Here is a 25798-nt window from a genome sequence, read left to right on the forward strand (position 1 = left end):
TGCTTCCAGTGTGACTCGTGCAAGGCAAGCGTCGTGGGCCGAGTAAATTGCACAGAAGTACCACAATTGGGGCATTGGAAGCAGATTGGTACCAAGATTGGTAATTTTTACGTGTCAGTACGAAGATTGGGGCTAGCCGTTGCAAAAAAGACTAAAAGCTCGTTTTGTACGTATTGACACTTAAGCTGACCGATTGGGCCCGCCCGTCAGGCGCCACGCTGGCCAGTGCGCGCGTCGCCTGCGCTGGCTGCGCGCTGACTCGGACGAGGCCGGCCCGTTGGTGCGACCGAGCCAGACCCCGACCCCGCTCTGCCCTGTTCCTTTTCCTCGCACCCTCGCCGGCGGCTGCCTCCCCGCCCGCCCCACCGCCGCCGCACCACGCCGCCGTAGCCATGGATCGAACTGCTTAGGCGCTGTCACCTCCCTCCTCTCCCCCGCGGCTGCTGTGCCCTCCTCTCCCCCGCGGCCGCTGTGCCCTCCTCTCCCCCGCGGCTGCTGTGCCCTAGGCGACGATGGCCTCGGCGACTCCGGCAGGCGGCGATGGCCTGGGCGATGCGAGCGGCGGCGACCTCCCCCGCTTCGATGGCAGTGGCGGCTACTCCATCTCGGAGTACAGTAGCGCGGAGGAAGATTTTGCAGAGCCGGCGTTGTCGATGGAGCAGAGGCTGCGGATGGCGCGAATTTGGGTGGACAACCCTAGCACTGCCCATCACTGGACTCATGGCTTCGGTGGTGTTCTGTAAGTGCTCCACTGTTCCATTCTTGCTCTATTCTTGCTCACTGAAATTGGGGATTAGGGTTAGAGTTTACTGCCTGCATGTTTAGCACTCTAATTGCTAGGCCTAACTAGAGCAGAGTAGTATAGTGGATTACATGAGTCCTAAGTAGAGCAGAGTAGCATTATGTGTTACCTAACTGGAGCAGAGCAGAGCAGCATCAGTGGATTACATTGTTATTTCTTAGTCCAAATTGTCAGAGCAGCATTAGGTGTTACCTAGCTAGGGTAAATAAAAGCTTTGCTTATATGTTAACTTAAACAAAGCTCTGTTTATATGTTAACTTGTGTATATGTTAACTTAAACAAAACTCTGTTTATATGTTAACTTGTTTATATGTTAACTGAAACAAATCTTTGTTTATATGTTAGACAATATGTTAAGTAAAATTGTTTATTAACCAATTTTGTCTGTTATTTCATTTTGCAGTTTGTATGATGACATTTTGGATGTTAGGTTCTTTTTTTATGCTTCAGAAATGTTAGAGCTGAAGCTCTGCAGTTCAGATGTAACATACCTGAATATGATTGCAGTGATGGAAACCCAAGGATTTAGTGAATATGATCTGCTGTTTCACATTGAAAATCCAGATTTAGGGGAGAAAGGATTGGAGATGGTAGAGAGTAATGCTGAGTTGCAACTAGTAAAGAGGCAGGTTGAGGAGTGTAAGGTTTTAAATTTGCTAGTGAGGGCATGTCCACCTCCTTGCAGCAAGTTTGAGAGGCAAGAATTATCCACTGTTGTGTATGAAGAGCCTGTGTTATATGATCTCAGTGAGCCACCCATCTATGCTGTTGATGAAGAAGGAGTTGCCTTTGAAAGTCAGAGTAGCAGCTGCAGTTTAGTAGCTCATGGTACTGGTGTTTGCACACAAGAGAGCAAGAATGTAAAAGGAAAACTGAAAGCTGTTTTGGAAATAGAAGAAGAAGAGGGATATGATGGCAGTGGTGGTTCTGATTGTGAAGGTGAAGATGACAGTGATGTAAACCCTTTTTATATGGGTGATGCTGATGACATAGAGATGGATGAGGGAAAGAAACAGAGAGAGTATGATGAAGTAGAAGAGGAAGAAACAGATGATGAAGAATCTGAGGAGGAAGAAATGGTGCATTACTCTGGTGACACAGAGGTTGAGGAACCTTTTGAAATGGATGAAGATGACAAGGTTGTTTCACAGGATGAAGAAACTGTAATTGTACATGAAGAGAAGAAGAAGAAGAAACAGAAGCTTCCAGTTAGGAAAGGGCCTACAACAAGGACACATTCAAGTGTAGTTCAAGAGGAGGAACCTGATTCCCAACCTTCATCTGATGAAGAAGAGAAAGGATTGTTGAAGGAGGCTGATGATGATGGTTATGAGCCATTGTCATTTGTGCTGCCAAAGGAAAGGAAGAGCAGGGCAAAGCAGAGGCCTCCTAGAAAATGGTACAATGAGAAAATGGAGGCACCACATGAGCAATTATGTCTACAGATGTGTTTCAAGGATCAACATCAATTCAGAGAGGCTTTGTTGAACTTACACATCACTCAAGGCAGAAACTTCAAATATCATAGGAACTCAGATCAAAGAATAATTGTAGAATGCAACCAAAAACATTGCAACTTCTTTATGGTGGCAGCAGTTATAAAAGGTGAAACTACTTTTGTAATTAAGAAGATGAGAATTAAGCACACTTGCCCTATTAGTACAGAGACAACAAGGGTAAGTGCCAAGTGGCTTGCACAGAAGTATGAGTCACTGTTCAGATCTGATCTAACAACTGGCATTCAGACTTTGATTGATGCCTGCATGGAGAAGTATGGTGTGGATGTGCCCAAGTCAATGGCATATAGGGCAAAGAACCTAGCTATTGATGATGTGCTAGGAGACCACAAGAAGCAATACCCTAGGTTGAAAGACTATGCTCAGACAGTGATGGATACAAACCCTGGGCGTAGAGTAGTAGTCACTACTGTAACTCCAACACCCACTGAAAAAATCCCCCATCCAGGTCCAAGATTCCATGCTATGTTCTATTGCATCAATGGAGCAAGGGAGGGGTTTCTCAAGGGGTGCAGACCATTCATTGGTTAGTTTGTTCACCTTGTGCATTAGTTACATATTGTTTCATCTTGAAATGCATTTGAATGTTTTTAATACTGAATTTGCTTGCTCAGGTGTTGATGGGTGCTTCATTAAGTTAACTACTGGTGCTCAACTACTTGATGCCACTGGTAGAGATGGCAACAACAATATATACCCACTAGCATTTGGTATTGTTGGGCAAGAGGACACACCTAACTGGTGTTGGTTTCTACACCAACTTAAAATCTGCCTAGGAGGAGAAGTGGGAAGGTTTGGTCCATATACAATAATGTTAGATAGACAAAAGGTATGTGCTTGCATCTTATGTCATTGTTCCTATATGGTTGTTTTGTGCTAGATAGTAGCTTAGCTAGTTTAATTGTGTGTCCCAGGGCCTACTAAATGCAGTGAATGATGTCTTTCCTAAGTGCAACCAAAGGTTCTGCCTTAGGCATATCTATGCAAACTTCCAAAATGCTGGGTTTAGGGGGGAAGATCTGAAAAAGTGTATGGATAATGCTGCCTATGCATATAGTGAACACAAATTTAACATTGCAATGAATGACCTTAGAGATGAGTGTGAGCAAGCTTGGGAGTGGCTTTGTTAAATACCCAAGAAAACATGGGCAAGGCATGCATTTGACACAAACTGCAAGACTGACCTTGTAGTTAACAATTTATCTGAGGTGTTCAACAAGTATGTCCTAGATGTTAGGAAGAAACCAATTAGGACAATGTGTGATGGAATAAAGGATAAGCAGATGGTGAGGTGGCATAGGAATAGGGAGAGTGGAAAGAAAGCTAGATGGGACATAACACCCCATTATAGTGAGAAGCTAGAGGTTGAGAAGGAGAGGGCCAAATATTGCAAACCAATTCATGCTGGTGTGGACTTGTGGCAAGTTACAAGTGGGCAGCAAACCCATGCTGTTAACTTGCAAATGCACACATGTGGGTGCAGAAAATGGGACCTAAGTGGCATCCCATGTAACCATGCCATCTCAGCAATAAACAAGGCCAAAAGAAAACCAGAGGATTATGTCAGCAAGTTCTTCAAGAAAGAAATTTATCTGGCAGCTTATGAACCAATGATCTATCCAGTTCCTGGTGAGCATGACTGGACAAGGACCCCTGGTCCAGACATTGACCCACCTGCATTTAAAGTGAAGAGAGGAAGAAAGAAAGAGAAGAGGATCAAGGGGAAATTTGAAGTTCCAAAGCCTAAGGAGACATCAAGAATGGGGACTATAACATGTGGCAATTGTGGACTGCAAGGACATAGGTACACAAGCTGCAACAAGCAGTTGAAGCCTGAGCTGGCTTTGAGGAAGAACAAACATGTGGTAATCCTCTAATAAGTAGTAACAGGTTTTCCTTCTTGTACATTCTATTTTTTTAAGTACTAACTCATTTTCCTTCTTTGTTTATGCAAGCCTCTTGCAAGGAATTCCAATGCTGGTGCTGCTGCTACTACACAAGCATCAAGAACTTCTCATCCAACTCCTACAACAACACCAACAGCTGGAACAGGAGCTGGGAGAGGAGCTGGGAGAGGGGCTGCAGCTGCAGCTGCTGGGAGTGGTGCTGCTAGAGGTGCTGGTAGAGGTGCTGGTAGAGGTGCTGCACCAGGTGCTGGGAGAGGTGCTGGGAGAGGGAGAGGTACATTCTCTGCCCCAAGGCAATCTGGTCCCTCCACATCTACTGCTCCCTCTACATCTACTGCTACTCCACCTTCTGGTGGTAGAAACAGAGGATGGAGAGCCTACTTCTATGCAAGTGGTAACCACTAAATGGCACATGTGCCATGTAATGTTCAAAACTAGATACTTCATGTGTGTTCTTGCATCCTATGGTACAATGTGATCTTGCTGGTGCTCTCAGTGTACTTTGTTGGTGCTCTTATTGTACTTTGCTGGTGTACTTTAAGAATCAATGCCATATATGGCTTTTGTTCATGTGAATGGATGGATTTATTTATTAGTTAATGCCATTTCTGGAGCTGGCTTTTGTTCATGTGGATGGATGTGATCTTGCTATTTATTAGTTAATCAATGCCTGGAATGGACTATGTTCATGTGGATGGTTCTTTTTATATCTTTTTATGATTGATATGTTCATGACAATGGTGCATACTATTGGATAGAGTAACTCTGTTGCTGGATATATTGCCGGATATATTGTTGTATACATTGTTGGATATGTTGTTAAGGTCTAGGCTAAAAAAGAAGCACCTAAAGGCATCAACTAGGGTCTAGGGTGGCTCGGGGTCGACGGAACCACCTAAAGGCATCAACTAGGGTTTTGGTGGCTCGGAGTCGACGGAACCACCTAAAGGCATCAACTAGGGTCTAGGGTGGCTCGGGGTCGACGGAACCACCTAAAGACATCAACTAGGGTTTTGGTGGCTCGGGGTTGACGGAACCACCTAAAGGCATCATTTAGGGTCTAGGGTGGCTCGGGGTCGACGGAACCACCTAAAGGCATCAACTAGGGTTTTGGTGGCTCGGGGTCGACGGAACCACCTAAAGGCATCAACTAGGGTCTAGGGTGGCTCGGGGTCGACGGAACCACCTAAAGGCATCAACTAGGGTTTTGGTGGCTCGGGGTCGACGGAACCACCTAAAGGCATCATTTAGGGTCTAGGGTGGCTCGGGGTCGACGGAACCACCTAAAGGCATCAACTAGGGTTTTGGTGGCTCGGGGTCGACGGAACCACCTAAAGGCATCATTTAGGGTCTAGGGTGGCTCGGGGTCGACGGAACCACCTAAACCTATCAATTAGGCTCTAGGGTGGCTCGGGGTCGACGGAACCACCTAAAGGCATCAACTAGGGTTTTGGTGGCTCGGGGTCGACGGAACCACCTAAAGGCATCATCTAGGGTTTTGGTGGCTCGGGGTCGACGGAACCACCTAAAGGCATCATTTAGGGTCTAGGGTGGCTCGGGGTCGACGGAACCACCTAAACCTATCAATTAGGCTCTAGGGTGGCTCGGGGTCGACGGAACCACCTAAAGGCATCAACTAGGGTTTTGGTGGCTCGGGGTCGACGGAACCACCTAAAGGCATCAACTAGGGTCTAGGGTGGCTCGGGGTCGACGGAACCACCTAAAGGCATCAACTAGGGTTTTGGTGGCTCGGGGTCGACGGAACCACCTAAAGGCATCATTTAGGGTCTAGGGTGGCTCGGGGTCGACGAAACCACCTAAAGGCATCAACTAGGGTTTTGGTGGCTAGGGGTCGACGAAACCACCTAAAGGCATCAACTAGGGTTTTGGTGGCTCGGGGTCGACGAAAACACATAAACCTATCATCTAGGCTCTAGGGTGGCTCGGGGTCGACGGAACCACCTAAAGGCATCAACTAGGGTTTTGGTGGCTCGGGGTCGACGAAAACACCTAAACCTATCATCTAGGCTCTAGGGTGGCTCGGGGTCGACGGAACCACCTAAAGGCATCAACTAGGGTCTAGGGTGGCTCGGGGTCGACGGAACCACCTAAACCTATCATCTAGGCTCTAGGGTGGCTCGGGGTCAAGGAAAACACCTAAACCTATCAATTAGGGTTTTGGTGGCTCGGGGTCGACGAAAACACCTAAAGGCATCAACTAGGCTCTAGGGTGGCTCGGGGACGACGGAAACACCTAAAGGCATCAACTAGGGTCTAGGGTGGCTCGGGGTCGACGGAACCACCTAAAGGCATCAACTAGGGTTTTGGTGGCTCGGGGTCGACGGAACCACCTAAAGCATTCAACTAGGGTCTAGGGTGGCTCGGGGTCGACGGAACCACCTAAAGCATCACTGTAACATAACATATGTAACTATTCCTTTTGCAAATGCATTTAAACCATCAATATAACATAAGCATTACTTTTGCAAATGCATTTAAGCATTTAAGCATCACTATAACATAAGTAACACTGGAGTTCAACACATTATAGAATACACATCCATTGTTCACATTACATAGTGGAGTTCAAATGCACAATCCATCCTTTTCTCACAAAAGGATGAATAGCATAACTACTAGGTACATAAACAACCAGAGTTCACAATTAGTACTAGAACCATACATTACACAACCATAATTCTAAGTTACTAGGTCATTGCACAACCATCATTCCCAAAAGGTCTGCAATGCCCACTAATCTCAAGTCATCTTGTTCAGTTCTGCAAGATGGCCTGGATCCCCTTGATCTTCTCCTTCAGCTTCTCCTCTGCCTTGATGAGCTCAGTAATCTTAAACTCTTGCATCTGCTTCTCTTCATTATGGTTTTCCTTGAGCTTCAGCAGATCAGCAACCTGGAGCTTCAACTCTAGCTTCTCTTGGGTGAGCTTCTTCTCAAACTTTGTGAACTCTGCATTCTTCAACTCCAAATTCATCCTAGCCTCACTCAACAATTCCTTCTCTTTCATATTCTTCAACTTCAAGTTTTGGATGACAGTTGCTTGAGCACTCACTACTAGAAAAAGGGCTATAGATGGGATTGACACTAATGGCGCACCAGACAAGCGGTGCGCCATTAGTATATACTAATGGCGCACCACCTTCTGATACGCCATTAGAGTTGAAACTACTAATGGCGCACCAGGCGGAGGGTGCGCCATTAGTATCAAAAAAAATTTAACTAGTGCGCCTGTCCAAACATACTAATGGCGCATCCAGACACAGTGCGCCATTACTAGTTGTAACTAGTAATGGCGCACCTGGCCCAGGGTGCGCCATTAGTATCAAAATTTTTTTTAACTAGTGCGCCTGTCCAAACATACTAATGGCGCATCCAGACACAGTGCGCCATTAGTATCAAAAAAAAAAATTTAACTAGTGCGCCTGTCCAAACATACTAATGGCGCATCCAGACACAGTGCGCCATTACTAGTTGTAACTAGTAATGGCGCACCTGGCCCAGGGTGCGCCATTAGTATCAATTTTTTTTAACTAGTGCGCATGTCCAAACATACTAATGGCGCACCACCTGAAGGTGCGCCATTAGTAACTAGTGCGCCTTTCCTCTATCCTCTTCTCCCCTAAATAACCCCGCCGTACCACTCTGCCATGGCCGCCGCCACACTCCGCTCCGCCCTCCTCTCCTCCTGCGCCCTCCGCCGGCTCGCCTCCGCCTCCGCGCCGCGCGCCCCCCGCCTCGCCCAGCCCAAGGTCTCCGGGCGAACTGATATACTAGATCGTCGCGCTTCTCGCACTCGCGCTCACGGTTTCTGATCGGGGTTCTGCAGGTGCAGGGGTTCGCCCGGGCTCGCCGGTCCTACCCGGCCGCGTTCGCCGCCTCCGCCATGTCGACGTCGTCGGGGGCCAAGGAGGCGCCGGCCAACAACCCGGGCCTGCAGGCCGAGGTCGACCCCGCCACCAAGGGCTACTTCATGCAGCAGACAGTAAGCCGATCCTTCCCGTTTCCTGCTTCGTTTTAGCTGCCAATTGAGCGGGCATGCGTGGTATTGGATTCGAGTTTGCGCCTCCGTGGGTTTGATCTGTGGAGTGGAAGGGAGTTTTGTGGCTGGATTTGGCCGAAGCAATCTGTCGAACAGTTGGTGGTCCGTACGTGCTTGCTGTGGCAGGTTATAGAATTGGGAGAAAACAACACTTACCGAGGACTAAGTGATGGGTGTTGTTAGTTCCATGTGATAATTTCGAGCAGCGTTGTTGGTTTTGCAGCTGCAGTGTCAACTTAGCATCCCACTCTGTTTGGCCCAGTATTGCCGCTGTGCATTTGTTTTATTACTGCACCACGTATGGTATGGAGTTGTTTCTGTGGAATGCTGGAAACTGTGTGTATGTGTAGGATATGCAATTCATCGTAGGCTTTCATGGGGTTACATTTTCGACAGGGCTGCTTTCAATGCTTTGCAATAGGCTCAGGAAATTCTTAGTGTTAATGCACCAGGCCATGAAACTTCATTTGTTCTGCAATTGGTCGAACAGTCGGTGGACCAGCTTGTTACTAGCAGTATTTCAGGTTGTCCCAGTCGGTTGCTGTTGCCATAATGAATTATTTTCTCTCTTCTTCTTTTTTTGTCCCAGCTTGTACACTAAATCCACTTTACTAAAGATTTTTTTGGCCAATTCTTTAGGCTTCCTTGGTAGTGTAGATTCAAGAAAATTTTATAAAATTTATTCATTCTTTCTTCACTTTTTTTTTATTTGTATGTTCTCTACTGTTGAGTTAATTTAGTTGCAACCATAACAAGTATGCTCTGTATTCAGTTCAGCTAACAGTTTTTGTAGTTATTGTTAAAATAAACTGCTTTTTTAAGTAAGGGAAAATGTTCCCATTGTTTTATTTCATTAACCATATATATATAGAAAATTTATTCTGATTTGTTGTCCTTAATTGCCGAAGGAGCCTTTTTTGGGTACATGCTACGCAATTTTCATATGTATAACTGTAATGAACATACAGTACTGGAAAATTTTATCTGTGAGTTGCATGACGACAATGTTAGATCCCTTACCATTTTTAACTTTGTATGCATGAACAGATGAACACTCAATACAGTAATTTTCATATTTGGGAGGTGTAATTTTTAAAACTAGTGACAATGGGAAATCCTTATCGGTGTTCTTTTATGTCTTATCTAGTTAACATAATCATAGTGTTAGTTGGAGAACCCATGATGGGAACAATTACGTTCCCTTGAATTACTGGGCTAAATATGCTCCTTTTTTGCAATTGCCAGCTTGAAAAGCTCATAAATGCTAATTCAACTGAGGTTGATTGGGAACGTTCCTTCTATTTGAATTTAGTCGCTCACACGTCATATACTGTCACAGTGGCATTGTGCAGGTATGTTTCTGTGGCACTTCTGCTAAGATCTTACAAGCTTTGTATGCTCTGAACAATTAGCTATAACTATGCATAAGAACAACTGCAAACCTTTTTGGGTGATCTATTGAGGTGTTATGGCTGGTGTGCGAGACACTGGAGTTGAGACATATATTCAGGAGGCGCCACCGTATAGAAGAGGTGTAATAACGGTGGTGCAGAGTATGTGTGTGTGTGTTCAGCATCGATGTGGCCTTGTGTTGAGCTGTAGGCTATATAAGCCAGTCTGTACCTAGAGAATGGTTAAGCTGAACAAATTGAGAGAAATCTACCAATTAGCCTCCTACTCTCAGTTATTCCTCTTCTTCTCCAAGCCTTCGTGTTTACTATCTTCATCGCGTCTTGGCAGATCGCCAATGGCAACGGGGTGCTAAATGAAGTAAATCCTTATATTAATACAACACTTTTGGTCTGTTAGCTATAGTCAGTTAAAGAACTCCCCAGATTTTTGGTTCATAGTTTCTCACCCTTTATCAAAATCTGAGACGGTTGGCAAATAATGATTGTCATGTCATCTAATTCTGTATTGAAACAGCATTCTCTGTTTCAACTAAATGTTGCGAAACGGGTCTGGGTTGTTGGTACAATCACACTTTTTTCATTAGCTGGCTGAACAATTTGTGACCACAAATTTATCTTTCAGCTTGAGTTTGCCCTGGAATGTTAAGGGACTCACAAATCTTAGAGTGCCAGTAGTATCAATTGTCATGCACAACAAAACCTTTTTTTTTCATAACTCCCCTCAGTAATATTTAATGGTTGGTTATGTGCTTCTTCTAATCTACTTCCACAGTATCAGCAATCTTCGCAATCGTGCAGACAAAAGCAAGCGGTTGCCTCCAATTTACAAGGTTTCAAAAACTGTATATGCATCCCCTAGCCGTGTAAATTTCCGCCTTGATCAAAGAAAGGTAATTTTTTTTCTGGCATCATCTTTTCAGAGAGACTGCCTTTCAATATAAATAATATGTCGTAACTCACATCCCTTTAATAGGCTGTAGAGACAGTACCTGCATATCCGAACATTTATTTCTCAGTTGATGACTTCGATGATCCTTTTGATGCTGTGGTGAGTTCTGATTTACTTCTCCCAAAAATTACATAACATTGTGTTCTGGCAATACTTTGCAAATATTATAGATGCCTGCGGTTTAATCACTGATGTTCCGTGGTTTTCCTTCAGATGGCTTTGACCATATACTTTCTAAGTTAACCATAAAGAGTAAAGTGATCTTGTAAATTTGAGCAGGTTTTGTCAGACCCAGAACACTGCTATTGTGTGATTCTCAATGCGCATGATGGGGCAGCATTTCCTGAAGAAAGCGAATCAAGCAATGTCGGTTCAAATACAATCTGGGATCAACTCTGGGAGCAGTGGAGAGAACCCACCAAAGGTTCACTCTCTTCCTAAATGAAGGTTTCATCGTGATGACCGCAGCTCTCTTCTATGTGATGGTAGTTTAGATGATCGATATCGACTTGTAATGTGAAGACAAACTCGCGGTCTCGAGACTTGTAATATAATGTTCTATCTTTGTTCGGTCTTTTCAATTCGGAGACTAATATGATGAATTATATTCGGAGACTAAAATGATGAATTGTATTCAGAGACTAATCTTCTATTGTATTCGATGAATCTGTTGTTGATGTGTGCTATCTATATTTTGTCCAATTATACATTTTGTAACCTGTGCAAAAAACAGAAAATTAAAAAATAAAAAAAAAACCTAATATTCATACTAATGGCGCATCACATCATAGTGCGCCATTAGTATGCCAGAGGATACTAATGGCGCATCACTAAACAGTGCGCCATTAGTATGCCGAAGTTACTAATGGCGCATCCAGTTGTTGTGCGCCATTAGTATGCCAAAGCACCTGGGTATAGATGGCCCCCTGGGAGGCATACTAATGTCGCACTGTTGTATATACTAATGGCACATCTGGGGTGCGCCATTAGTATACCAGATACTAATGGCGCACCAGTGGTGCGCCATTAGTAAAATATACTAATGGTGTGCTACTAATGGCGCACCACTAATGCGCCATTAATAGCCAAATTAGGTGCGCCATTAGTAGGCCTTTTCCTAGTAGTGACTTGTCAGGTTGCACAGGAGTTCATACTTTTGTTGAAGCTTCTGTGCAGCTGCATCTTTCTTTGCCATTTCTGCATTCATACCAGCCACCAATTCAGCTCTGCATTGGTGCTGATATGTGACAGCAGACTGCAGATAACTGAAATCCACAACCCTATCCTGCTGAAAGTCCACAAGTTGATGCACATCTTTCACTAACTTGTCATAGTCTGCATCCAGCTTGTTCTTTTCTTCTGTCAACTGATGAATAGTTAGAGCACTTCGAAGATTATCATTCACCCTAGCAGACTTGCTCTCTTCAACCATTGATCAAAGCTTCAGCAATGCATTCTCCATTGTTGGGGGCCACTGCTCATCAACCCACTGAACAAACCCACAATTCTGACCTTCCTGGAAAAATTAGAAGGGCAAAATTTAGTACAATACAACTACTAAGAGTACTAAGCAACAGTTAGTTCATGGCAGTACCTAATGTTGGCACTGACATTAACTGGATTTGCACAGCCATTTTCTAAGCAACAGGACCACATTGTAAAATAAATTAATGTAATCCTACAATGGATGATCAACTCATATATTTACCAGGCACCAGAGTAACACTCCATTCAACTTAGAAGTTGCTAAGCAGCCATGTGCTAAGCAACAGCAGTTGCTAAGAATTGACCATTAATATAATGAAATCCTAACAGTAATAAGCAACACAATGTGAACTACTTTGCCCACCTAAATACACTACACTAGCCTGCAGCAACAAACTAGCTAATGAGACTACCTACTGTCAGCAGTAAGCAATTGTTACTAACTGGCTCCACTGAACTTAATATTGAGCAACACTGCATTTGGAAAGAAGTGTAAATAAATAGCATGTGCACACAACAGGAGCATATATTTTAGCAGAAATGCATTCCACTGAACTTAATAATGATCATTCCTAACAAATTTAGCGTGCACATAACTGAATCACAGGTGGCAAACAAGACTCTGCCACTTTCAATGAACACATCCAGTGCTTAATCACCAAGGCAAGAAAATTACCGGCTCTGCACATGCTAAGAACCTTCTCCCAGTCATTGTTCCTTCAAACGCAACAAGCCTCTCTGATGGCTTCCCATGCTTCTCGCACAACACTATCAGATCTAGCTCAAGACCCTTGTAATCCGGGTCCTCAAGAGAGAAAGGCACCTGCCCAAGCAAAATCCAAGTTACCATCATGTGCAGAGGACGAGGACAAATCTAATCAAACGAAATCCTAACAACAAAGACCACCTACACACAAAAATCCCCAAATTTCCTAAACCTAACCCTAATCCTAGCTCCAATGGAGTAACTTACCTGGTTCAGCCCATCGGTGGAGGTTTCGGAGGGCATGTACGGGAGGCTTGAGTTGTCGTCGCTGCTCTCGTCCTCCAGAACCATGGCTGCGGCGGCGTGCTGTGGCGGCCGGCGGTGGCGGGCGCAGGCGACGGCGAGGCAGAGAGCAGGAAGAAAGAAAGAAGAAGGCGAGCGGGGTCGGGGTCGGGGTCTGGCTCGGTCGCACATAAACGGTCCGAGCCGGCCTCGTCCGAGTCAGCGCGCAGCCAGCGCAGGCGACGCGCGCACTGGCCAGCGTGGCGCCTGACGGGCGGGCCCAATCGGTCAGCTTTAGTGTCAATACGTACAAAACGAGCTTTTAGTCTTTTTTGCAACGGCTAGCCCCAATCTTGGTACTGACACGTAAAAATTACCAATCTTGGTACCAATCTGCTTCCAATGCCCCAATTGTGGTACTTCTGTGCAATTTACTCTCGTGGGCCACATCAAGGGAGTATGGCATTTGTTTCCTGGCATGTGGACGACTGTGCAGACGGTACTCTCCGTTCTTCTTTACTATCCTACAGTGCATGCTTATAGAGAATGCGAAAGATGCCGCCAATAATTAAGGCTTGTAGTATTTGTTACATATGTTCCTTATTACTGAATCTCATTTAGGAGAGTGTGTTGGTTTAATTAGTGCTTGCTTTGGCTCTTTGGGTTAGCTGTGTGTTGCTTTAATTAAGGCTTGTATTTGTTACATATGTTCCTTATTACTGAGTGTATGTTTTTAGTTTCTATTTCTTTTGTACGCCCCTGTGTTGTAACCTCGTTCCAATGAATCAAATGCGCTTCAGTTACATCTTATTGTCCTTGGCCAAACTGAAAAATCAAATGCGCTTCGCTTACATCTTGTTGTCGTGGAATACGTACCCGTGGCCTTGGCCAAACTGAAAAATGTGATGCGGTGCGCGATGCTATCTCAATTTCACGCTCTCACATTGTCTGACTACAAGAATCGAAAGTTGACTCCGTAAGCCCCAGAAAATGCAAGAGGAACCCTTCAAAAAAAACTTTGCAAAGTGGTAACACACATGCACATGGGTGATACACAATTTATGGTTAGCATCTTGGAAACAAGGGTGGAGTGGTTCAAGTGTTAGAAATTGAAAGGAGGAGATTTCTTGGACCGGACCCTGTCGGCCTAGGTGGTTCCGACTATGGCTAAGTCCGGTCCGGAGGTTAACCCTAGGCCAAGGGCCCTGGCCTCTGCTCCGGACCCAGCGCAGGACTGTGTTCACTGGGTCCGGGTGGAGTAGGCAGAGCGCAGCACAACTGCAGGGTGGCTTCGGACCCAGGCTGATATTTCCAAGAGATTTGCCGTATTTTCTTTCCATTTAATATGAGTCATTCAAATTTGAACTACAAGTACATAAATTAGTGGAGAAAATTGGTTAGAAAAATATGGCCTATGATCTTCTCCACATGTGGATGCCTTATGCAGGAAAATTCAGCAGGGCGATATGCAAAATAATTGTGTGGAAATTTTTTACAGTGCAATATTTCCAGGCACATCGCACACGGTTGAAGAACAGTGCGGATGATGACATGTGGGCCGACTTCATACGTTAAGTCCCGGAAACCCTCCTCACATTGCAGCCGTCGCGAAGTGCCACCACCCGTCGCCTATTGTCAATGCCCGTCAAAGCCGTATCGAACGGCAAATTCATAAACATTTAAATATAACAACTCACAATTCATATCCACCAACACACAAGACATATCACTCATTTCATACTACTTGCACAACCATCATAATTAATTAGGCAGAATTCATACTCTAAAATATATCTAAACAAGAGGTCAACATATAAAAAGAAAAATTCTCACTTAATTAGATGCGGGCTGAGGGCGCTGTCGTCGATTGGCCCGGCGGTAGGAGGACACCGACAGGGAGGAGGGCCGAATGCAGCCGGCGGGAGGAGGACGGGGGTGGGTGCGGCGGGAGAAGGGGGCGACAAAGGTCGGCGGCACGACGCCGGTCGAGGACGGGAGCGGCCTCAGCGGTAGAAGGGGGCGACGAAGGTCGTCGGCACCGCGCCGGCCGGGCACGGGGGCGGCTGCAGCTGCGGCGGGAGAAGGGGCCGACGCCATGGGGCGAGAAATCGGCGGCGCTGGGTGAAGTGTAAATAGCAAATCTTAGCCCTTCACAAGTATTTTGCTATATTTAAGTGATTTACAGCAATTTTTTGCATTTAATGCAAGTAATTCAGATTTGAATTACAAGTACATAAATTAGAGCATAAAAATGGTTAAAAAATATCTCGTATGATCTTCTCCGCATGTGGTGCCTTGTTCGAGAAAAATAAGCAGGGTAATATGCAAAATAATTGTGTGGAACCACATAAAAAATGCACTTTTTCGTTGTCGAAATTTTTGAAAATGTAAAAGAAGTCAAAAAAAGTTGAAACTAGGCATGGTGCCATGAATTGACTTCACAATGCAATGGTAAAAATCTGAGATGGCTCGGAGATTATTGCCATGTAGAGTCTTCACAAATCGAGCCATCTCCGATGAAGTTTCGTCGTTTCGTGAGGGAACCACTTAAATTTTGAGAGATAGTGGAGGTATCTCCTTTGTTTGAACATGATTTTTTTTTTGTATGCTCAACATACGCTATGAAATCATAATTGTGCAAGTTTGGCATTTTTCGTGGTTCATTTGCTATATTTAAGTGATTTACAGCTTTTTTTGCATTTAATTCAAGTAAGTCAGATTTGAACTACAAGTACAGAAATTAGTGGATAAAAATGGTTAGAAAATTCTCTATTATGATCTTCTCCACATGTGGATGCCTTGTTCAAGATAAATGAGCAGGGCAATATGCCAAATAATTGTGTGCAACCACATCCAAAAAGGACTTTTTTGTTGTCGAAAAATTTGAAAATGCAAATGAAGTCAAAAAAAAGTTGAAACTTGGCATGGTGCCATGGATTGACTTCATAATGCAGAGATAAAAATCTTAGATGGGTTGGAGATTGTTGCCATGTAGAGTCTTCACAAATCGAGCCATCTCCGATGAAGATTCGTGGTTTCGAGAGGGAACCACTTAAATTTTGAGAGATGGTTGAGGTATCTTCTTTGTTTGAATGTGATTTTTTTGTATGCTCAACATACGCTATGAAATCAGTGGGTGAAATGATCGTGGATTAGATTCATGATGAGTTATTTATTATTATGATGATGCATGATGCTAAGTTGTTATATGAGCATGATGATTTACTATATATATCAGTGGTGAAATGAACGTGGATTAGATTCAAGTGAAGGTAACATGTGGTGCACAGCGAAAGTACTACTAATCCAAATTTGATATAATCCACGTTTATTTCACCCACTGATATATATAATAACTAATCATGGTCATAAAATCATATGATGAAAGTACTATATATAAAACCTATACAAATACAGCGACAATAAGTTGCATTTTTAAACATACAGGAAAATTTAGCAGTAGTGCTTTTTATAAGAAACGCTACTGCTACTTACTATTATCAGTAGCGCTGGTTTCATTCGAGCACTACTGCTAATTAGGTATATCAACCAGCGCTACTACTACCAGTTAGTTGTAGCGCCTTAGTGGTAGCGCTTGTACCAGCACCACTGATAGCTATAAATTAAGCACCACTGCTAGGGTTATCCCTATTAGTGTTCTCATGGATGTACATATTTGCTTCCGCGACAAGCACACCTGTGCTTCTTAGAAAGGAAAAAATACGTGCTTCCAGTAGAACCATAGATTTACTTCTCGTGGAGGGCAAATATTTGCTTTCACGAACTGTGCTTCTCGAAAAAGAAAAAAATTATGTACTTCCACGCGAACCACATATTTGCTTCTCGTGGAGGCGAATATTTGCTTTCGCAAACTGTGCTCCTCAAAAAAGGAAAAAAAAATGCTTCCACAAGAGTTGAGTTGCTTCTCATGGAGGCAAATATTTGCTTTTGTGAATTGTGCTTCTCAAAAAAGGAAACAAATTGTACTTCCATGATAAACACAGATTTGCTTCTCGTGGAGGCATAGATTTGCTTTCGCGGAAAAAAAGCCTATGCTTCTCGGAAAGTAAAAAAGGTGAAAAACCACACCCGTGCTTCCGGCTATTTTTTTCTGCAATGTTTTTTTGTAGGTTTTCCTATATTTGTTTATTCTCGTGGTATTTTTTTAAAAGTTTTTCAAAACCTATTTACATGGGATCTAGTTTAAAAGATCTTGAAGGGGGAAATTCAACAGTGAAAATGGTTCAGCATTTGGACGCACCGTTCAAGAGATAAAACATTTTAAATAAACGAATCTTTGTTAAAAAGGAAAACTCTCAGCTTGAGACAAGTGATGCACATGTAGTGCCCCATTTGTTAGTGCCTGAGAAGGTGTGGAGAGTGGTCTTTGCAACGGGTAATCTCCCCTCAAAATAAATGCAACGGGTAATCTTTAACTAGTGACACACCCATCATTTACAGAAAAGGAAAAAAATGGGGCGGGTTGGTGAAGCCCATGTACCGGCCCTTCAACATTACACACCGGAGTGGCCCACCATTGATCAATCCACCTTACCTTTCCCTACCTCGGCCTCGTGTAATCTGTGTGGAGTTCATGACTCTTGGCGACATGCACTTTTTGATTGCCCCATGTCTAGGAGCACCAGGGCTTTGTCTTCGGAAATGTCTTGGATCATCTTAGTTCAAACAGTTTGGACTGTGCAAGGAAGTGGATCTTTGAAGCGCAAAAAGTACTATCTGGAGAGGAGTTTATCAGATTGGTGGTTTCACTTTGGGCCATATGGGAGCCCACCGGAAAGCTATCTATGAAGATATTCATAAGAGCCCTTATGCAATTCATAGCTTCATCAACTCCTATCTGGATGAAATAAAATCTAGGGTGCCAGTCAGAGGGAGTAGAAGCAGCACAAGTGTGCGTCCAACTGGTTGGATTGCACCGCCGGAAAACTTCTCAAAGCTCAACGTAGATACTACAGTACATCATCAAGGGCATGTTGGAGCTGTGGGGGCTATCTGTCGAGACCGAAGAGGGGTATTCCTTGGAGCATCTGCTATGGTTTATAACAATGGAGATCCGGCTACTTTGGAGGCGGTGGCCATTCGTTTCCTTGGAGCTGTGGGGGCTATCTGTCGTTGGCTATGATCTTATTCTTTTTTTTAAAACATTGAGGTGCAAGCTTTTGCAATATCACCTTCGTTTGGAAATACATGACGTTCATGTGTTCGGAAAATACATGACGTGGTTTGAATTAAAACTACATTGATGCCTGTGAACCTGAACCTTAATGATATTTGAAGCATGTAATCTGTATTTTAAGTACATATCAAATTTAGAAGCAAATCACCTTTATTCAGTTTTCATTTTCTTTCCTCACTAAAGTAAACACCCGTCAGAACTGTATTTATTCGTCTCAAAAGAATGCTTTGTCCCCTAGCCAATGACATTGTCTTTTAGGAACTATTGATAATCAACACTATCTTACTGTGTTGTCCATGGCATCTCGGTATAACATTAACTGGAATTGCGTTTGTCAAGTTTGTCATTTTCTCTTGTCAGTCTAGTACGCACTGTCGGATAATGATTTTGCTCTGCAAGCAGTCATTTTTGAAGCACTACTTTGTTCTATCTTTATTCTGAGTTCTGTGATTACTCTTTTTATGTCCCCATCGCTGTTTAATAGAAGTAAGTCAATATCTTCTGACCAGTCGACAGTGAATCAGGATGTCAATTAATGCATGCCGGGAATTTACTTGGTGACCCCAATTACATGTGAAACTTTGCTAGCCAGTGATGGAACTGTAATTGCCTCTCTCTGATCGATGTTTTATCTACTTCAGTCAGACATGCATGTACTGTTGGTAGCTAATCTGAGTTATGATATTGCCTTGTTTTGTAGATCAATCTCCTAGGGAAGCAGCAGATTGAGTTACAAATAACAAGGTACTCCTATCTATATTTAACCCAACAGGCCAAGACTAAAGCTGCCAAGGAGGGTGATGAGCGTGTGGCGCATCACGGGGATGGAAAGATCACGAGTGCCAAGACACGTCGCCAGACATGGACACAAGTTTTGGTCTGTTGCAATTCTGCATGGGTTCCGCCCCGCTGCTGAACCTTGAAGAGTTACGCAGATACAGATGTGATATGCTCGCTGGGGCCATGCATGCTAAGCAAGAAGCAGGTCGACACATTGAATAGCACAAGCCTGTTGCCTTGCGACGTTGCTCAGAAATTGCTGCGATGAATACGTGCATACATCCAGTCTGGCCAATCCTACTGTGCGCCGCTATATATACGACGGTTAATAGTTCGTCCATTCGGTATATGGCAAAGGTATTTTGACCCCGGCCTGCAGGACCGTGCACAAATACTTGCACATCTCCTTTGCAGATGTGACATGGAATCGAGAGGGTACCTGCCTGTTGGGGAAATAAATGCTCAGCTTCATTCTTCTTCTTCTCGGCAGAGGAATGCTGCTCACCCGATTTGCTTCAAGACCTGGCCTTCATTTGTGTGTTCCAGAAATGCTACTTCATGCGCCTGCTTACTGGAGCACGCGCCATTGATCAGGAACAACCAGACTGCATTATCTTCTGAAAAAATCGACACATGTTAACTGAAGAAACCCATACCTATCGGTTGGCGTCACACCTGGCTGGCTCATCTTCGGCCGCAGGATCTTCATCTAACGCCAACTTACCGCTTCACCCCAAGTTATGACCGTGCATCAAGCGGCTCTGATGAGTGATGGCTGGAAATGTCGCTATTTGAATTACTACCTTTTACTATCCCCTTGTTCACATGCTTTACTTTGGCGTTAATTAAAGTTACCTTTAGCGTTAATTAAAGTTACCTTTGGATGCATACGGCCATCTTTAGTTATTATTCAACACAGGTCTAACAGGAACATATATCAAGCCACTCAAAGCCACCACTCACACCTACAAAACTTGATAATGTGGAGTGCTCTCACTCCCCATATCCAAAACCGGTGCCGTCGCCGATCCATTCACATAACGTATCGGAACCCACAACCGATGCAACAAATCTAAAGTGTACACCACATGCACATGTTTTAGACGCCGCCATCATCATCAAACCGCTGACCCATCTTCAGGAGAGAGATCTACATCATCCTTGCCAGTCCGTCCACCTGTCAACGGCGCCACCGCCCGCGCTCGTCCGTCCAAATGCGAAAATTCCGGAAGATCTATCGTGCGTAGCACCTGCCGACCATGCATGACACAACGTAGCACCTGTCCGCCAGGCATGACTTGACATCTCCACCGAAAGCTCCGTGCAAGACGAAGGCGCTCGACCTCCTGCCTCTGTCTTCCAGCTCTGCTCCACACACGATGCTCCCAAGAGAGAAAAGGACACCGCAGTACCGCCATCGTCCGATCTGGAAGACCAGATCCCAGGGTTTCCCCCGGAGCAACACGAGTGGGTTGATAGTAGTTACACGACAATGCCTTCATCAAGGTAACGACGCAGAACGCCGCCATCGCCTGCCATTGGCTCGGTTTTCACCGGCAACTATGTCTTCTCGACTCGCAGCCGGAACTAGATGGCGGATCCCGAGATCTGACCATCCAGCCTCATGCCGACCACCTCCGATGGAGGAGATAGCCACCACCGCCAGCGGCACCGGCCAGATCAGATCTGACCGGAGGCGCCGCCGACCAGTCAACCATGGCCACATCCCCTCCTGATACGCCCTCCCCACAAAGCCGCTGGAGCAGCGCCGAACCGTCAGGAAAGACGAAGACTGAAGGGCGATCTCACGCCGCCGGTCCTTCCAGACCGCGGGGTTGCAACCTAGATCCGCGCCGTCCCCATCACCGGCGGCGCCCGGGCTTAGCCGACGCACGGGACGATGAGGTGGAGGAGAGGGGGAGGGGGCGGCGATCGAGGCGCTGGGGTTGGCCCCCTGATCGCCCTGGAGGGAGCGATCGAGGGAGCCCTGGAGCGATATGAGGGGAAGGGAGGGAGGCCGTGAACGGAGGGTACCTGCCTGCTGGTGAAATTTAGAAGAGAAGGAAAACTCGTATCTAGCCGTTTTTAAACAAACCGCTTATCTACTTAGAATCATGAATAGTTTTTAAATTCATGAACTTTTTCCAATTTTGTCAAAAAAAATCAGATCTCCGAACATTTTTAAATTTTGTGAGAAAAAACCAAATTCATGATCATTTTTTTAAATTCGTGAACAATCTATCAATTTCGTGAACATTTATGAAATTCTGGAATATCATTCAAATTCATTGTTTCTTTCAAATTTTGAACATCTTTAAAAATCCACAGACCTCTTTAAATTTATTAAAATATTCAAATCCCCAAACATTTTATTTAAATTCGTAAAGTTTTTCTAAAATAATATTTTTCAAAGTTAACGGTCGACCGGTCAACTATTGACCGAGCGAACGAAGCGTGGAGCTGTGACCAGTAAAGCGTTGCATATGCATTCTCCTCTGCGTGTCCAGAAAATGTACGACACTACGAGGCTCCTGAGAGAGCCCGTGATTTCCTTTTTATCCGATTTTCCCCTTCAATTTTTATTTCCGATAATGTAGTTTTAGTAAAAAGATATTCACTATTTCTAAAAGTTCAACCTTTTGAAAATTAATCATGAATTTGGAATTGTATGCAAATTACAAAAATGTTCATGAATTCCAAAAAAGTTTGTGATTCAAAATATGATTGTGGTGAACTAAAAAAAACGTTTGCCAAATCAAGAAAATGCTTGTTAATTAAAAAAACTTTGATGTATTCAAAAACTGTTCGTCGATTCAAAATATGTTGATCCCCAAGTAAAAAAATGTTCATGTATTTGAAATATGATTGGGGCGAACTCAAAAAATGTTCATGCATTCAAAAAAATTGTGAATTCGAGAAATGTTTATGAATCGTAAAATAATTTGGAGATTCAAAAATATTTGTAAATTCAAAATAATTGTGAATAAAAAATGATTGCTACAAATTCAAAACATATTTGTGGCAAATTAAAAAAATCACGAATTGAAAATATTTTTGTGGATAATTAAGACAATCATGAATACAAAATATGTTTGCGGGAAATTTGAAAAGTATTGGGGAATTCCAAATATGTTTGGGCTAATTCAAAAAATATTGACAAATTCAATATAAATTTGTGGCGAATTCACAAAAATGGTCCACTAATTTAAAATATTATCGGGGTGAATTCAAATCTGTTCACAAATTCAAAACAATCTCGAATGCAAGAAATGTTAGTGTATTCATAAAATGTTCATGAAATAAAAAATCTTTGGGAACTCGAAAAATGTTTGTGAAGAATTTCAGAAAAAAAGTTGATAAACTTCAAAAATAATCATGAATTTAAAAGCGTGTACATTTCTAAAGTTTATAATGAATTTAGAAAAAAATAAAATAAAATAAAATAAAGCAAAATGAAAAGAAGAAGAACTAAAGAAAACTAGAGATTAACCGATCAAGGAAGCAGAAAACCGATTGAGAAAACTCGAAAGAAAAAAAAAACAGAAAAAGCCATCTAGAAGCATCCCAAAACCAGTGGTGGAAGCTTCCTAAGAAACAATCAGTCGCTCGGAAGTGCTTCACCCTCCAACGCTTCGGCAGAAATAATAATTTTCATTGTTGGATTTCCCGCGTTGAGATTTTCAAAACTAGATATTATGTTAATAGGTTTCGACAAACTTTTTTTTCATGAAAAAACCGAAAGAAAAAAATGATCCAGAAGCACAGTTTTTCCCACCTTTTTACCGTTTTCGAAGGCACAATTGTGTGTCTCACAGAAGAAAATCCGTGCCTCCACAAGAAGCAAATTTGTGCCCCTCGCGCAAGCAAAAAATTGCGTTTTTCCCTTTCCGTGCCTCTCGTGAAAGCAAACTTGTGCCTCCACTTGAAGCAAATCTATGCCTCTCACAAAAGCAAAAACAACATGTTTGTGCCCCCTGATTATGAATGGTTTTAGAAAGTTGCCATGGCAAATTATGAACTTTCAACCTTTTTGTCATACAACCATGGAAATTTTACTACACCGCCATGGCAGATTCTTCACTTTTTTGCCGTGGCAGAAATGTACCTTTTCATTTTGTAATGGAAAATTTACATTAGTTACCACGACAATTTTACCTTTGTTGACATGGCAATTTTATCTGCACCGCCACGGAAATTCTTCACTTTTTTGTCACGAGAAATTTACCTTCCGTTACCATGGCAAAATTAACTTTTTGCCATGGCCAATTCTCTGTTCATAAATTGTTCTTTTATTTACACACACGGCAAATTTCTCAAACAAACATGGAAACTTTAATTAACATACCATTGCAAATTTTAATATGAAACTGTTATGGCAATTCGTTGTTCATAACTTATTCTTTTCTTACACACACGACAAATTTCTCTTACAAACATGGAAATTTTAATTAAAATACCATGGCAAATTTTATTATGAATCTGTCATGGCAATTCGTTGTTCATAACTTGTTCTTTTCTTACACACACAGAAATTTCTCAGTCGCACATGGATTTTTTAATTAAAATAGCATGGCAAATTTTATATGAATCTGCCATGGCAATTATTTGTTCAAAATTTGTTATTTTTTGACACGCACAGCAAATTTCTCAACCAAACATCAAACTTTTAATTAAAATAGGTTGGCATTTTTTATTATGAATCTGCCATGGCAATTCTTTGTTCATAATTTGATATTTTTTTACATGCACGACAAGTTTCTCATACAAACATGATAGTTCTTATTTTGTCTATGTACCATGCCATTTTTTTTGGAAAACAACATTCCTAATTGGTTTGCGATGGCAACTTCCTAAATTTGCCATCTTTTTCCAAAAAAATGACAAAACCCTTAAATTTGCCATGATGTGTGATTTATAAGAGCATAATGGCACTCATCTGCGTAAGCATCATGGTAATTTTTATACACAATTGCCATGTTCTTTGTAATAACATCATGACAACTTAGTGTCATGGTAATTCTTGCACACAACTTGTTCTCACTTAAGAATGGCAAATTTAGTTTATGGATCATGGGAAAATTGTTTTTTTTCTGGACTATAGCAAATTTAGTTTATGGATCATGCCAACATTAATTCTTTCCTCCTCAAGCAAGCAAATAGTCATGGCACCGGAGTGGCCCAACCCAACATTCCTTCCTCCTCTGCTCTCTTCTCTTCTCTGCTCCGCTCCCGACGACGGCGGGGACGGTGCGGAGACACCGGATGGCGGTCAAGGGCGAATGCGCGTCGCCTTCAAGTTGGGGCTGCTGTGCTCCACGGCCGGCATGGCCTCTCCTCCGTCGCTGGAACTGGAAGCAAGCGTCGCAGGCTCAGGTCAGCTTCCACCCACCCCGCCTGCCCGCCAGGTGCTTGCGTTTATGCCCACAGGATTCGTTCCGCCTAGCTTGAGTACTGTACTATAGACAATGGCCAGCCAACCACTCAGTTTGCGAGCCCTGTCATGTCACGCTCTTGGCTTTGCTTCAGTGGCTCCCGCTGGTTTGGGATGCAAACACCCCATGAATCACAGGCCTAGCTAGATTGTCAATCCAGACATCCAAGTCCAGTCGCTTTCGACTCGGGCCGGCAGCACCCACACTCCTCCTTGCTACGGATGCCAACCTATCGATCTAGTTCTAGTGTGAATACTTTGGGACCGAGCCGAGCTAATGTGCCACCTCTTAATTTCCTCTTGCTTGCTGCCATCAGCCCAGCAAGACATGACGCAGCAGAAAAGCTGCCCAATCAACCAATGCATCTATCTGTTCCGGTTCCAATTCGAATCCGGTGAGAGTAATCAACGCCGCCAACTACTCCCTCTACCCATGTAGTTGTAGACTCATTCTAGTAGACTCCCACGGGGGATTTGTCTCCCTGATTCTGTCCTTTAATGATGAGTGAAATGTATAATTACATTTGGATAACACAATTGCCCCGCATTCTCACAGTTGATTTTGTACACCAACTATAAAGTTTTTTTCCCCTCTAGGGAACAACTATCACCAGGGTGTGAATGCTATAGTGGTTTAGATCAAAATTATGTACGAATTAAGTATTGTACTCTATATGGTTTACATCATAGTTTTTTAGGAGCAGCATGGATTATGCTTATCCTAAAATCAATGTCCAATCTATATAATTTACGTGGATACAGTTTGTTTTCGGTACATTAGCGGTTCAGAGTTCAGAGTAATAGAATTTCCACGTGCATCAACCATATATCACTCACTAGTCTGGCACGGCAGTGTAAAATCAAACGGAGAGAGGCCTATCTGCCCGGGTGACTTTTCAGCACGGCACAGCAGTGTAAAATCAAACGGAGAGAGACCTATCTGCCCGGGTGACTTTTCAGCACGACTTGTCCGCCTCGATCGGGGTTTACCAGTCCAAAAATCTACCCCCCCCCCCCCAGTTCAAAATAAATAAATATATTTTACGTGGACACAGTTTGTTTCGTTCTGTTTCGATCGGGTTTTGCTAGATATTGTTTTGGAAATCAAACTGTGGACATGACCAGTCCCGTATGATTACCATTCCACGCAGCATATGACGATCAACACACGGATGGAATCTCGTCATCGTCTTCCTCCGACGACGACTCCATGGGAATGCTAGTCCCTCTAGTCGTACGCGGAGCTGTCTCTCGCATCACCTCCGGGCCCCA

The 25798-nt window shown here is 43.5% G+C and overlaps 1 pseudogene; it reads left to right on the forward strand.

Moving 5' to 3' along the window:
• Positions 1-25798, forward strand: part of LOC141020631 (putative disease resistance protein RGA4) — a 355307-nt pseudogene that overhangs the window by 212575 nt on the left and 116934 nt on the right.

Source organism: Aegilops tauschii, chromosome 2 (assembly GCF_002575655.3).
Source record: "Aegilops tauschii subsp. strangulata cultivar AL8/78 chromosome 2, Aet v6.0, whole genome shotgun sequence".
Taxonomy (NCBI): domain Eukaryota; kingdom Viridiplantae; phylum Streptophyta; class Magnoliopsida; order Poales; family Poaceae; genus Aegilops; species Aegilops tauschii.